The sequence below is a fragment of the Pinus tabuliformis genome, chromosome 1_1 (assembly GCF_031772625.1).
Source record: "Pinus tabuliformis cultivar Carrire ecotype Pingquan chromosome 1_1, CPIR1, whole genome shotgun sequence".
NCBI lineage: Eukaryota > Viridiplantae > Streptophyta > Pinopsida > Pinales > Pinaceae > Pinus > Pinus tabuliformis.
In genome coordinates this window covers 702,750,737-702,765,055 of record NC_142297.1, presented here as the reverse complement: position 1 = coordinate 702,765,055, position 14,319 = coordinate 702,750,737, and the positions used below count along the sequence as shown (strand labels likewise).

The following is a 14,319-nucleotide window of genomic DNA, read 5'->3' as shown; positions in this document are numbered from 1 at the left end:
AGAAGCATATCCACTACACTTTGAATAAAAGTGAGGGAACTAGGGTTCTTTGATAGTAGAATGTTGCAAAGAACATTATCTCGCTAACCACTGTCTCTCTTTATAAAGTGAAAACATCTAAACAAAACTCAGTACGGTCAACATCTTGAATGAGTTGAAAGAAGAAGGTGATCAACATAGGAACTTTAGGATTGACACCAAGGGTCTCCTATAAAGCTCTATGTTTGCAAGTGTTAGTCTCTCATAGGTAGAGAGCTAAGCAAATTTGATCTAGATATGGAAAAGGGAAAATAGGGAGACTCTAGAGTCTCTATACAAAAAATGGCTTGCCCTAGATCTCATGATAAATGAAGCACCAGAAAATGAAGCCCTCCTCATATCCCACCTCCTAGAGAGAAAAAAGATGATAGACCCTCTCAGCATAAGAAATGTGGTCTTTTGTATCAACCTACAATTGGTGGGAGAAAAGCCTCAACTAGTAGAGGGGCATCCTCAAGTTGTGTGACCAATGACAATAGAAATAGTCAGGTCCAATGATGGTGCCTCCTAAAAGGAAAAGAACATGAATCAAACTTGTTAATTCCCTATAATACTAATGTATTCTCTCATTGTTATTAGTGTAGCCCCTTTACTGTTATTGTTGTGCCTCATAAAATCCCATTATTCCCTCATTGTTATTAGTGTAGCCCCCTTATTGTTATTGTTGTACTCCATAGAATCCCACTATTATTATTGTGGTGCACTTACATTATTATTGTTGTGTCAGCTCACATTATATTGTGGCCCCTTACACTCCTATATATAGAAAGGAGGTTGAGTCATTTGAATCATCCCAGAATTGTTCATTTGTGTAATGTAAATGAGGTTTCCCCCTAGAAGAGGCTTATTTCCAAGTCGTTGATCAATCTTTTCTATCTTTTGTGAGTTGGTTTCATAACATTTTGTATCAAATTTTGGATTACAGGGTTTCGTTGCTCCAAAAAATGAATTGGAAGCCATGATGAATGTTAAGATAGATGGTATAAAAGGGACATGATAGTTTTGAATGATGGTGTAAAATCATACATGGAAGCAATGATGAATGTCAAGATAGAAGGTTTTAAAGAAAGTTTGGAAAAGTTGCTAGAAGAAAGACATCCATTGGTGACAAGGAAATCCATGAAAATCATGATGAAGACAAAAGAAATATCAATCACGATTTTAGAGACTCCCATGTGGGTTTAAGAACCACCACATTCTAAAGATAGAGATGAGGAAGTTTGATGGCAAGGATTCGATAACTTGGATAATACAGATGGAGCAATATTTTGATCTACAGGATGTGCACACTCACAAAAGGTATGTATTGCATCTTTATATTTATAATCTAATCAGTTTGTATGGTATAAATGGCTTTGTTCTCGTAAACCACTTGTCACCTGGTCAATTTTTATGGAAGAAATGATAACACATTATGAAGATACAAAGAGCAACACTTTCTTAAGCCAATTGATAAATCTCAAACAAAAGGGTTCAATGGTCGAGCACATTGAAGACTTCCAAAAATTGAATATTAGAGTAACCAATATTCCATAGCAACATAGGATTAATGTCTTCATAGCAAATTTAAAAGATAACATCCAACATGAGATTCGCCTTTGGGAACTTGATTCCTTGGAGAAGGCATTCAGAGTGGCAAGAAAAGTTGAAAGAAAAATTATGGCGACAAGGAAGTCTACCAATCCAAATTATAAATATGGAAGTGTTATTGGTCCTAGTCTTCCATAACCTACAAGGTTGACACCACAACAATTGGAGGAAAAAAGAGGAAAAGGGTTTTGTTATAGTTGTGATAGCAAATACACTAAACATCATAAGTGTGCTGAGAAGAAATTATTCTACATAGATTGTGAAGAGGAGGAAGAAAAGGAACAAGAAACATCAAAAGAAGACGATATATACCAGGAATCAACCCTGGAGAAAGAAGAAATGAATTCGACCATATCTTGTCATACATTGGCAAGAATTACCACTCCTCAAACTCTCAAGATAGAAGGACATATCAAGAAGAAAAAGGTAATAGCTTTGATTGATTCAAGTAGTAACCATAATTTTATTCATTGTAATATAGCAAAGGAATTGAATTGTTCCCTATATCTAGCACTACTGTGTCAAGTGATGGTTGCAAATGGAGGAACCATAAATTGCTATGGAAATTGCCATAATATCAAGCTATCCATGAGAGAATATGTATTGAATAGTCCAATACTTTCCATTCCAGTGGGTGGTGTTAACGTTGTACTAGGAGTCCAATAGTTACAATTTTTGGGTATGATAACTTTTAATTTTCAAGAACTTTCTTGAATTTCTTTTGGGAAGGAAAGGAAGTTGAATTAAGGGTATCACATGAAAACTAGAAAAGATAACCAGCTCTAATAGCATGACAAAGCTTCTAAAGAAAGAACAATAGGGCATAATTACACAATTGTGTTCTCTAGAGATTCAAAAATCGAAATCATCTATTTCTCCAGACCTTCAAAAAGTCTTGAACAATCATTCCAAGGTATTTGAGACTCCCAAAGGCCTCCCACATATTTGTGATAATGATCATGCTATTCATTTGGTTCCAGGAAGTATTCCTCCAAACATCAGGCCTTACAAATATCCCTATGCCCAAAAGAGTGAAATTGAACATATGGTTGCAAAAAAGGTAGAGGTGGGTATAATTCAACCTAGTCAAAGTTTTTTCTCTACTGCAATAGTATTGGTGCACAAGAAAGATGGATCATGGTGCATGTCTGGATTATAGGGAGCTCGACAAGCTCACTATTAAAGATAAATTTCTCATTCGTGTCATTAATGAATTATTAGATGAATTACAAGGAGAAATTTACTTCACCAAGTTGGATCTTCGTTCAGGATACCATCAAATAAGAATGAAGACTAAAGACGTTTCAAAAACAACATTTAGAAATCATGAAGGTCATTATGAATTTTTGGTCATGCCTTTTGGCCTTACCAATGCACCCTCTACATTTCAAGGTTTTATGAATTCCATTTTCAAACCCTTCCTTAAAAAATTTGTGTTAGTATTTTTTGATGATACACTACTCTACATCAAGTCTTGGAAGGATCATGTTGACCATGTTAATAGGGTGCTCAAACTATTAGAGGAGAAACAATTATATGAAAAAACCTCCAAATGTTTCTTCAGAGTACAAAAGGTGGAATATCTGGTTCATATTGTATCTCATGGGGGTGTTAAGGTAAACCCTAACAAAATTAAACCCATTAAGGAATGGAAAATCCCCACATCTATAAAGCATATGCGAGGATATCTCAAGTTCACAGGGTATTATTGCAAGTTTGTTAAGAACTGTGGGAGAGTAGGAGCACCTCTAACAACATTACTAAAGAAATATGTGTTTTCTTGGACTCCAAAAGCAATTAAGGCCCTTGAGCATCTTAAAGAAGCAATGTGACAAGCACTAGTCTTAGCTACACCATACTTCACAAAAACCTTTATTGTGGAATGTGATGCCTCAAGAAATGGAATTGGTGTTGTTTTAATGCAAGAAGGAAGACCCATTGCTTTTGAAAGTCGTCCAATCAAAAGAAAGTATTTACACAAATCTATTTATGAAAAGGAAATGTTGGCAATACTACATGCACTTAAGAAATGACGACCTTATCTAATGGGAAGGCACTTCAGGGTAAAAACAGATCATGATAGTCTTAAATACCTTTTAGAACAAATATTATCTTTAGAGGAACAACAAAAATGGGTCACAAAGATGTTGGGTTATGACTTTGAAATCATCTAAAAAAAATGGAAGCAAAATGTTGTTGCAGATGCACTCTCAAAAAAGGATGAGGATGTGGAAGCATTGCTTTGTGCCATTTCTATTATCCAACCAAATTAAATAACCAAAGCGAAGAATGAATGGAAGAATGATAAAGAAGTGTGGTCACTCATTTAAAAGTTGCAGGAGATCCTATTACATCTGATACATTTAGCTAGAAAAATGATGCATTATGGTACAAAGATAGCTTATACCTTTGTAAGAATTTTCAACAAAAGATTCTTCTGGAATTGCACGCATATCCCTTAGGAGGACACTCGGGTTTTTAAAAACTTGCCGCAACATTAAGAAGGAATTTTTTTGGGATGGCCTTAAAGTCGATATTCAAAATAAAGTTGAGACAATTAAGACCCCGGATTAGTCACAACCTTTATCCATTCTAAGTCAACGTTGGGAGGAGATTTCAATTTTATCACAGGTTTACCCAAATCCGAAGGAAAGAGTGTCATCATGGTGGTAGTTGATAGACTTACCAAGTATGCACACTTTTGTGCATTATCTCATCCATTTAAAGCCAGTACAGTGGCTACTGCATTTATAGAAACAATTCGAAAGCTACATGACAAACCCAAAAATTATTGTAAGCGATAGAGATCCTATTTTCACTGGAAATTTTTGGACGGAATTATTTTATTGTTTGGGTACTCAATTAGCTCATAGCTCATCTTATCATCCTTAATCACATGGGAAAGCTAGGATAGTAAACAAATGTTTGGAAGGATATCTTCGTTGCTTTGTATCTAATAAGCAAACACAATGGGTCAAATGGTTACCTATGGCTGAATGGTGATATAACACTTCCTTCCATACTACAACAAAAATGATCCCATTTATGGCACTTTATGGATATCATCCACCATCCATCATGTCATCTTTAAGAGAAAATTCTAAGGTTCAAGCAGTAGAAGACCACATAGAGCATCAACAAGTTCTCCAACTCTTAAAGGATAGCCTCACTTTTGCGCGGAATAGAATGAAACAACAGGCAGATCAACACCGCAATGAAAACAGTTTTGATGTAGGCGACTAAGTATTTTTACAACTACAGCCATACAAACAATTGTCCCTCAAACAAGCTAAGAAGGATAATAAATTATCACCAAAATATTTTGGTCCTTACAAGGTGTTGCAAAAAATTGTTACTGTGGCATACAAATTGGAGCTTCCTATATCTTCTAGAGTGCACCCAACTTTCCATGTTTCACGCTTAAAGAAGGTTATAGGGGACAAGCTCCTAGTCCAAACAATATTGTCAGAACTTGAAGAGGAAGGAAAAACCATATTTGAACTTGAAGAACTCATGGAAACAAGAACTCGAGAGTTACAAAATCGATCAATTTCAGAGTATCTCATCAAGTGGAAGAACTTACCCGCGGAAGATTCCACATGGGAGGATGAGAATTTTATATAAAAGCATCGACAACTGCTCAAGCATTGAAGACAACACTTTTTTTTAAGGAGAGGGGTTTGTTAGGTCCCTATAATACTAGTGTATTCCCTCATTGTTATTAGTGTAGCCCCCTTATTGTTATTGTTGTGCCCCATAGAAGCCCACTATTGTTATTGTGGTGCCCTTACATTATTATTGCTATGTCGGCTCTCATTATATTGTGACTCCTTATACCTCTATATATAGAAAGGAGGTTGACTCATTTGAATCATCCAAGAATTGTTCATTTGTGTAATGTAAAGGACGTTGCCCCTTCGAAGAGGCTTATTTCTAGGTCGTTGATCTAGCTTTTCTATCTTTTGTGTGCTAGTTTCATAACAAAACTAAGCCATTTTATGGATATGGTTTCATTAAAAAAGGATTCGAACAACCCAAGTTCATGATTAACTAACCGAGATAGGTTTTGAAAATAATCATTACTCAGAAAAATAAAGCAATTATTATTATTATTATTATTTAATTTTATGGTCATGGGCAAATCAAACACCAAATTGGTGTATGACACCCCCTTGTTTGTAGGACAAAGGACCCACATCCGTGCAATGATTTGACTGTTAGCCTACCAAGGCATACATACTCTACCCCCGTTTGTTTTGAACTCGTAATCTCTAAAGAGGAAACACATGCTCTTAACCATTAAGCGCAAACATATCTTGATTCCTAAGCGGTTAGCTAAAATACTCTTAAGGATGTATTTTAAGTTAAATTCAGTTACATACAAGTTGCCTCTGGTTTTCTATTTATAGAGATCAAATTTAGCTACATTTAAATAAATTCCACTCCAATACCATGAGAAGTTTTTCCTTCAAATAAACGATGTGCGAAAGTGCCTTACTTGGTGGCTCGAAGTGCGTCATCAAAAACATAATTCACTTTCTTATGATGATTAAGTTAAACTTGGGCACTATGAATCGCTTTTTCAATTACAAAATTGTTACATCCTTTATCATCAGCCACTTCTGTATGATTGGAAATTGTAAACAACCAGTGCACCTCCAAAGCCATGGTGAGAAATTTGGTATGCAATAAATATGGAATTATGTTTAGTTGGAACCTTCGCATAAAAAACCAAGAATTTATGGATAATGGAGAAAACCATAACAATCACAGGCAAGAATTTATGGATAATGGAGAAAACCATAACAATCACAGGCTTCCAACCGATGACAATTAATATTAACTTCATTACTGAACCTTTGTTTGTTATTGGGTGACCATCACCAGTAGTCCTTGCAAGAACACAATCCATCCTTGAAATGATGAAACCGGTGTGCATCCCTCACAATAATTTCTCGCTTGGCAACTTTCGAAATGAATTTAGTGGCACTATGGCAATCACCACATACACGCAAATTTTTTGTAATCCGGATGGGAGTCCCAGGGTATGTGTTGATAAGCCCAAAAGCAATGGCCAGCTTCTCACTGTGACTTCCAAGCATGGATTCCTTCACTTCACCCTCCACATCATGCAGCACAAAGTTCACATCAGGTACATATCCTACCTCTTTCATCAGCAGAGATAAGACCTCTAATGTAGCAGAAATGTCATCAATTTGAGGGTATGACCTGTCACCAACATGGAATGAATGGACCCTGCCATCGAATTCAATCCAGCTGGATGCTAGTCTTTTCACCACTTCCCGGTCTCTCATGATTGTTCTAACCTTTTCTACATCATCCCACCTTCCACCTGCAGCATAAATGTTTGACATCAATACATAGTAACCAGCATTTTGTGGGTCTAACTTAAGAAGGTGTTCAGCAACATGTTCTCCTAACTCAATATTGTGGTGAATTCTGCAGGCACCAAGCAGAGCCCCCCACACACTAGCAGAAGGTTCAAATGGCATCCTATCAATGAAGTCTTGTGCCTCAGCCAATTGCCCCGCACGGCCAAGAAGGTCAACCATGCAGGCATAGTGTTCAGCTTTGGGTGAAAGACCATACTGTAGGCTCATGCAGTTGAAGTATTTCCAGGCCTCATTTACAAGGCCTGCATGACTGCATGCTGATAAAACAGAAACGAAAGTGATATCATTTGGTTTCACGCCCGACTGCTGCATTTCTGTAAACAGAGCAAGGGCGTCCTGGCCCATACCATTTATACCATAGGCTGCAATCATTGCACTCCACGTGATCACATTTTTCTGCAACATCCTATCAAACACTTGCCGTGCAATGCTCACACTCCCACACTTGGCATACATAGCTACAAGGGAATTTCCCACAAAAACATTCGACTCAAATCCGACTCGAATTACATGATCATGTATCAGTTTACCCCGTTGCAGAACTCCTAAATCAGCGGATGCCTGCAGAGCAGTAACTACGGTGACAGCATCAGGCGCAACACCTTCAAATTGCATCCTAACAAACAGCTTCAAGGCCTCATTCGGATGCCCGTTCTGTGCATACACAGAAACCATTGAATTCCACGAGACGATATCCCGATTCTGAATTTTGTCAAACAACTTGCAAGCCACCTCAGTTCTGCAACCCTTTCCATACATAAATACAAGTGAATTCTGCACATTGAGATCTGAATCCAATCCCTTCCGAATGACAAAACCATGTAACTGGTGACCTCTTTGTAGATCGCCCAAATGTCCACATGCCTGGATTGCACTCACCATGGTCACCGAGTCTGGTGCCATGTTCTCCAGCTGCATTTGATGAAAAAGCATCAAGGCATCTTCCGCAAATCCATTCTGAACATACCCTGAAAACAGGGCTGTCCAGGAGACTAAATTCCGTTCAGACATTTTGTCAAACACTTGGCGTGCATCCTCTATACTTCCACATTTGGCATACATATGTATAAGGGCATTACCCACATGAGCATCCCACTCAAATTCAGTTCCAATGATGTCCTTATGGATCTCCTTTCCCTTTTTTAGATCAGATAGACAAGCGCATGCTTTCAGTACAGAGGGAAACGTAAACTTATCTGGATGTAACCCCGCTTGCTGCATTTGGTAATAGAGTCGAAGGGATTCTTCACAGAGCCCGTTTCTCGCATACCCTCTGATCATAACATTCCAAAACAGAGCATTTGGTCTCTTTCTTCGGTCAAAAACTAGCCTGGCACTGTCCATGCTGCCACAATTGGAATACATATGCAAAAGCTTGGTTATCAAAAATGCGTTTCTGAAATGCCCTGTTCTGAGCATGTGCGCATGGATTTGATGAAGTTGTTGGATGTTGGTAGCTGCCTGCAAGAGAGAAGCGCAAGTATTGGTACCGCGATTGGCATTGGATTCTTCCCTCGGAACTTGCAGAACTGAAGGATTGGGAATTCTGGCATTTGGTTTTTCAGTAATTTGTCCATTTTCAGCAGTAGATATTGAGGGAGGAACGTGCTCATCGTTAAAAGGAATACGAAGGGGTGGACGAATGTGTTTGGAATTCGAAGACTGGCAGGGAGAGTGATAATGAAGAGTTGAAGATACACTTGGAACTGCGAGGTCCATTGGCATTAATCTATTTGATTCGGAGAGAGACCATATATTCGGGTTTGGCCTGTAATTTTGTGTCAATGGCAAATGTTGTGCAACCCAACAAAGGGAGCCATCAACAAATGAAGGGAAAGGGGGACATAGACATTGCAAAGCAGAGAAGCATTCATGTCTGAGAACATTCTCGGCTCGTAAATAGAATGAGGGAGGCGGGTGTGTTGGCCTTCATGTAACCCATACACCACCTCCTTGAATGCCCAAAATGAACCACCCTGATTTCTCTGTGAATGACGAGGGAGAACTTGTGGCTATGCCTGAGCTGGAGTACACCCAGTGTGATATATTGAATCCATTCGTGCCAGTCAACTATGGGAGTCACATGAGCCAGATGGCTATCAAATCTATGAGTTATGTTCATAACCAATCCAAGTGCTATAAATTATCACCGTGGTGCGAGAATACATAATATAAATTAAAAGAAAATATGTAATCTACGTGAAAATGGTAATATGACAAATTAAATTGAGGAAATTTATTATTTTTATTTTTCATTATTTTTTTAATTAGCTCAGCATTATATTTTATTATCGTTTTTTTTAATTTATAATTTTATTATAATATCTTATTTAACAATTTACTCTAACATTTTCCTCAGGTTAAAGTGTAAAATGTCTTTAGATACAACAGTATAAAATTTTGAGGAAACAAAATTATTTTTAACAAAGTATCTAACCAATTAAAATAACTTATTATATAAAAAGATAAGCTTTTATTCTCGTCAAATATCTCTGAATTTCACATTATTGATATATTTCCTTTTTATAGTAAGGAAATTGGTTGGAAATCATGGGCGCAGTTGGGAAATCTAGGCCGGAAATTTTCGTCAGGTGCTACCAACAAGCAAGCCAAAAATCCTGGTCGGGCACTGCTAGTTGATTGGTCAAAAATCACTGTCAAGCATTCTAAAGGGGATGGATGGAGCTTTGAAAACCCTAGCAGTGGCTAGGGCTTTTCCCTAGTTGGTCGATCTATGCTTAGATCATGTGGATCTCTTTGCAGATCTCGATTGCAGTCTGAACAAGGGTGAATCTTAGTGATTCCATGTAGAATATAACTTCTTTTGCATGAATGATTATTGATCAAGAAAGCTCTTCTTTGGCTTCATATATTGTCATGTTGAAATCTAGATCTACTCTTCTTGTAGTTCAAGAAGTTCCTTCCTCAATGTTTCTTTAGAGGAGGATGCTTTGAATAGTGAAAATTATTTTTCGGAGTGTTAGGGTCCTAGGTTTATTGTCGTCAAATGTATTTTCCCTATCCATTGATTTTCAGTTTTTGAAGCAGTAGAGCCTATGACCACTACTGTTGTCATAGTCTCAAAGATCATTGTCCAACATTGTTGATCTTTTGTCATCAAGGGTTCACCAAAAGCATGAAAGAGTGTCAAGTCAATGGAAGACATGGTGCAACCACATATTCAAAATTTTGCTACGCAACCACTGCGCAAGTGGGTATCAACCATTTAGGTGGTTTCCAAGAGTTGGAAAGCATACCTAAAGAGTTATACACCATCACACAAAAAATTCAAGCCTACCCATTTGATCCATTTTGCCAGTGGAGGTGTGCAACCATACAGAGCATGGAGGGCTACTCAGACTGTTCGTTGAACAATGCTGCGCAAAATACCCTATTTTAGTCATCAAGTTGAAACATTGTTTCCAACCACATGAAGCTAAATTTCAAAACATTGAAAGAGGTTTTTCTTAAGCATGAACTAAAGCACAATAACCTCTTCCAGTTTCTTCACAAGTGTCACAGATCGGGAGTTTCGAAGGCATCTTAAAGGCCTATTTTTCAGACTCTGTATTTTCCTGTGTTAGCCATGATTTTTCAGAATAGTTTTTGAGAATCTGGGGAATATTTTGAATGAAATGAGAGAGGTTTTTCTTCAAACCAAACTCATATACAAAAACCTATCTTATATTTTACACATGTGCTACAGTTTGGGAGTAACATGTGTCACTTGGCAACCCATTTTCTCATTTTTTGTTGACAGAATGATGAAATTTTTGGATTTCGATTTGAAAATGTGGAAATGTATAGATATTTTTTCATTATGGAGGTTGTTGGTGTATAATATAATTTCAATGGAGTAGATATAACCACCACCTATTTTGATTTGAGGTGGGAAGAAAGTGCCAAACATAGTTTTGAAATTTTGTTGCACAGACACATCATAGTGTTGCACACATGTTTCACTTAGACAGATTGGATATTTTGAGATGTTCAATTGTCATATTATGTAAGGAATGGTTCATTTCCTACTCAGTGCCCAGCCCTCAGCCAAGTCATCCTCCAACACACAAGAAAGCATGCCAACATGGAACTATTGCACAACACAATCTAAGCTGCCTTTTCTATTTTCATCATCAATTCGAGATTTTAATGTTAGGATAGGATCCTTTGAGATAATTTTGTTATATAGATAATTCAAAAGGATAGATATAAAGTCTTTTTTATGTTTTTTCTCTTTGAAAGATAAAAATGTTTTATAAAATCTCTTTATCTAATTTTTTATTAAAAAACGGTGGGTTGATGGATCGAAATATACATTGAACCTAGCCATGACATATCTTTATGAAATGTAATTAAGCTGGTAATGGACAAGGAAGAAGGAGTTAGTTGGTTGGTTGGTTGGAATCAAAACAGACCCTGTGTGTGTAAATATTTTAATAAAAATCTCAGAGCAGGCTTACGCCTTTGTTTTCATAGATTCTTGTGGTGTGTGGTTTCAAGTTTGTGTTTTCTTTATGTTAATCTAATATCCATTTCTGATGTTGTTATCTTGAGTTCATCCTTCAATGCTCAGGATAATTGTGGATCTCATATATGAGGGAAATCTTTATTGTTTTATCACAGTTCTTCTGAATACTGGGTTATGCAACATAATTCATAATTGTATGCTCTATTGCATTTGATTGGATATTTTTATGTTTCCCTCATTCTTCACTATACTACATCGATAGTTGACTTGGAATATGCACCTACCTTGCCTCTGTTATCTAGATGGCTCATGCATGTCTTGATGTTATATGATCTTAAACTTCAGTGGCCCTCTCTCCCAACAATTTTTATTAAATCTTATGTCATCTACCTTCTGAGCTTAGTAACCAGTATAAAATCCATATCCTATCAGTCTTTGATTGATAGTTGATCCAGCGAGAGAGCCCTCTCCAAGGTTAGGGGGGCTGGACCTTAACCTACAAGTAGTCTATGGTTACCTCTGGGATTTCTCTCCTTAGCCTGGAGAAATTTACAAAGTGCTAACATAGTGGTGTCGTTGTCGGGGATTGGAAGCTCTACCTTCCTCGGGAAAAAAACGACAATGACCTAGATTTGGTTGTTCGTGGTGGACAACAGTCACACATATGAAGGTGGAATCATTCGCTCAATGACTCCATTGTCAAATAATACAAAATGTAGAACACTCGTGGCGACTCCACTACATGTTGATCGGATTGCTTGTTAAACAAGATGGCAAGGTACGTGGGAGTCCTTATTTCTATTGAAGGTTTCAAAGAATATTGGAATAATTTTTTATGATGATCAAATTTATGAGGCTTTCCCATAATTTATATCTATTTATCTAAAGAAATTGAAATGTAGCTTTGAAGACCAAATTTTTAGCAAAGTTTGTTGAAAATTTTGAAAAAGATCTTCAAGACTTAGAAGTTCAAATTCAGGGCCACAATTTCCAATGTCAAAATCATTTCTTTGAGAACCTTTGTCAGCCTAAACAAGAAGTGGTAGTGTTTCCTTTTGATATTGAGATTGAGGGGTGTTTTGAAAATAGGTTTGATGACTCACCATTGAAAATGTATTGTGGGAAAGAAAGCATATATGAATTACCCAAGCATGATGATAAATCTACAAAATACTTTGAAAATCAATCAATAAGTCATGTCTTTCATGATCCCATAGTTTTCTATATGGATGAATTATTCACTATAGAGTTTTGATTATGTTTCTTCTGTGAATATCAAACCTACAATCAATTTCCAATGCCCTTATAAGTTCTAGTTTTGATTCTGCTTAAACATAGTCAAGGAACTCTGGTATTGGATCAACTTTTTGATTGGTTATATTGGAGGTTTTAAATTGCTTGAATCAAGCATTTGGTTCTCAACTGTTAGGGTAGATTGGTATGTACATAAATAATCTCAATGGTTTGAGGATCTTTTTTCAGTAGTGTGCCAACTTCCAGTAGTTTCTTTGGTAATTTTGGTATTATTGTTTAGATGTGCAGGTGTGGGTGGTCATCATTGGAATTTGAAGCCTGAAGTGATGGCTTTAAGGTTCTAGTGATTTGTTGCTAGATGTAAGTCACTCAGTCAGTTAAATTTTCAGTTTTTATGTTTAATAGGCTACTAGTCTACAGTTTATGTTCTTGGTACCTTGCTAGGAGGTTACCATCCCCATTGGAGCCAATATTAGGGTCATAGGTATTTTTTCGTCAAATGTATTTTCCTTGTCCATTGATTTTCAGTTTTTGAAGCAGTAGAGCCTAGGACCATTGTTTTTGTCATATTATCAAAGGTCACTCTCCGACATCGTCGAGTTTTTGTCATCAAGGGTTCACCACAAACATGAAAGAGTGTCTAGTTGGTGGAATACATGGTGCAACCACAAATTCAAAATTTTGTTGTGCAAGTGGGTATCAACCATTTAGGTGATTTGCAAGAATTGGAGAGCCGACCTAAAGATTTTTACACAATCACACATATATTTCAAGCCTACCCATTTGATCCATTTTCTAGAGGAGGTGTGCAACCATATAGAGCATGGAGGGCTACTCTAACTGTTCGTTGCACAATGCTGTGCAAAATACCCTGCTTTAGACATAAATTTGAAACGTTGTTTCTAGCCACATGGAACCAAACTTCAAAAAAACAAACAAAAAAAAACTTAATCATGAACCAAATCACAATAACCTCTTCCATTTTTTTCACAGGTGTCATAGATCGAGAGTTTCGAATGCATCTTTAAGGCCTATTTTTCAGACTGTGTATTTTGTTGTTTTAGTCATGCTTTTTTAGAATTGTTTATGAGGATTTGGGGAATATTTTGAAGAGACTAAGAGAGGTTTTTCTTCAAAACAATCTCATCTACAAAAACCGATCTCATATTTTACACAGGTACTATATTTTGGGAGTAACATGTGTCACTTAGTGGCCCATTTTCGTAGCTTTTGTTGACATAATGATGAAATTTTTGGATTTCGGTTTGAAAGTGTGGAAATGTATAGATATTTTTGCATTCTGGAGATTTCTAGTGTATAATATAATTTTAATGGAGTATCTAGAACCACCTATTTATATTTGAGGCAGGAAGAAAGTGCCAAACACAGTTTTGAAATTTTGTTGCACAAGTGCTGCACAATGCTGCGCAATTGTTGCACACATGTTCCACATAGGTGGATTGGATATTTTGATATGGTCAGTTTCCATGCAATGTAATGAATGTTCCATTTCCTACTTAGAATTCTACTCAATGCCCAGCCATCATCCAAGTC

At 36.9% G+C, this 14,319-nt stretch overlaps 1 pseudogene; it reads right to left on the bottom strand.

Moving 5' to 3' along the window:
- Window positions 1-6,509: 6,509 nt before the first annotated feature.
- LOC149215446 (pentatricopeptide repeat-containing protein At3g12770 pseudogene) lies at window positions 6,510-8,762 on the bottom strand (annotated as a pseudogene).
- Window positions 8,763-14,319: the final 5,557 nt, after the last annotated feature.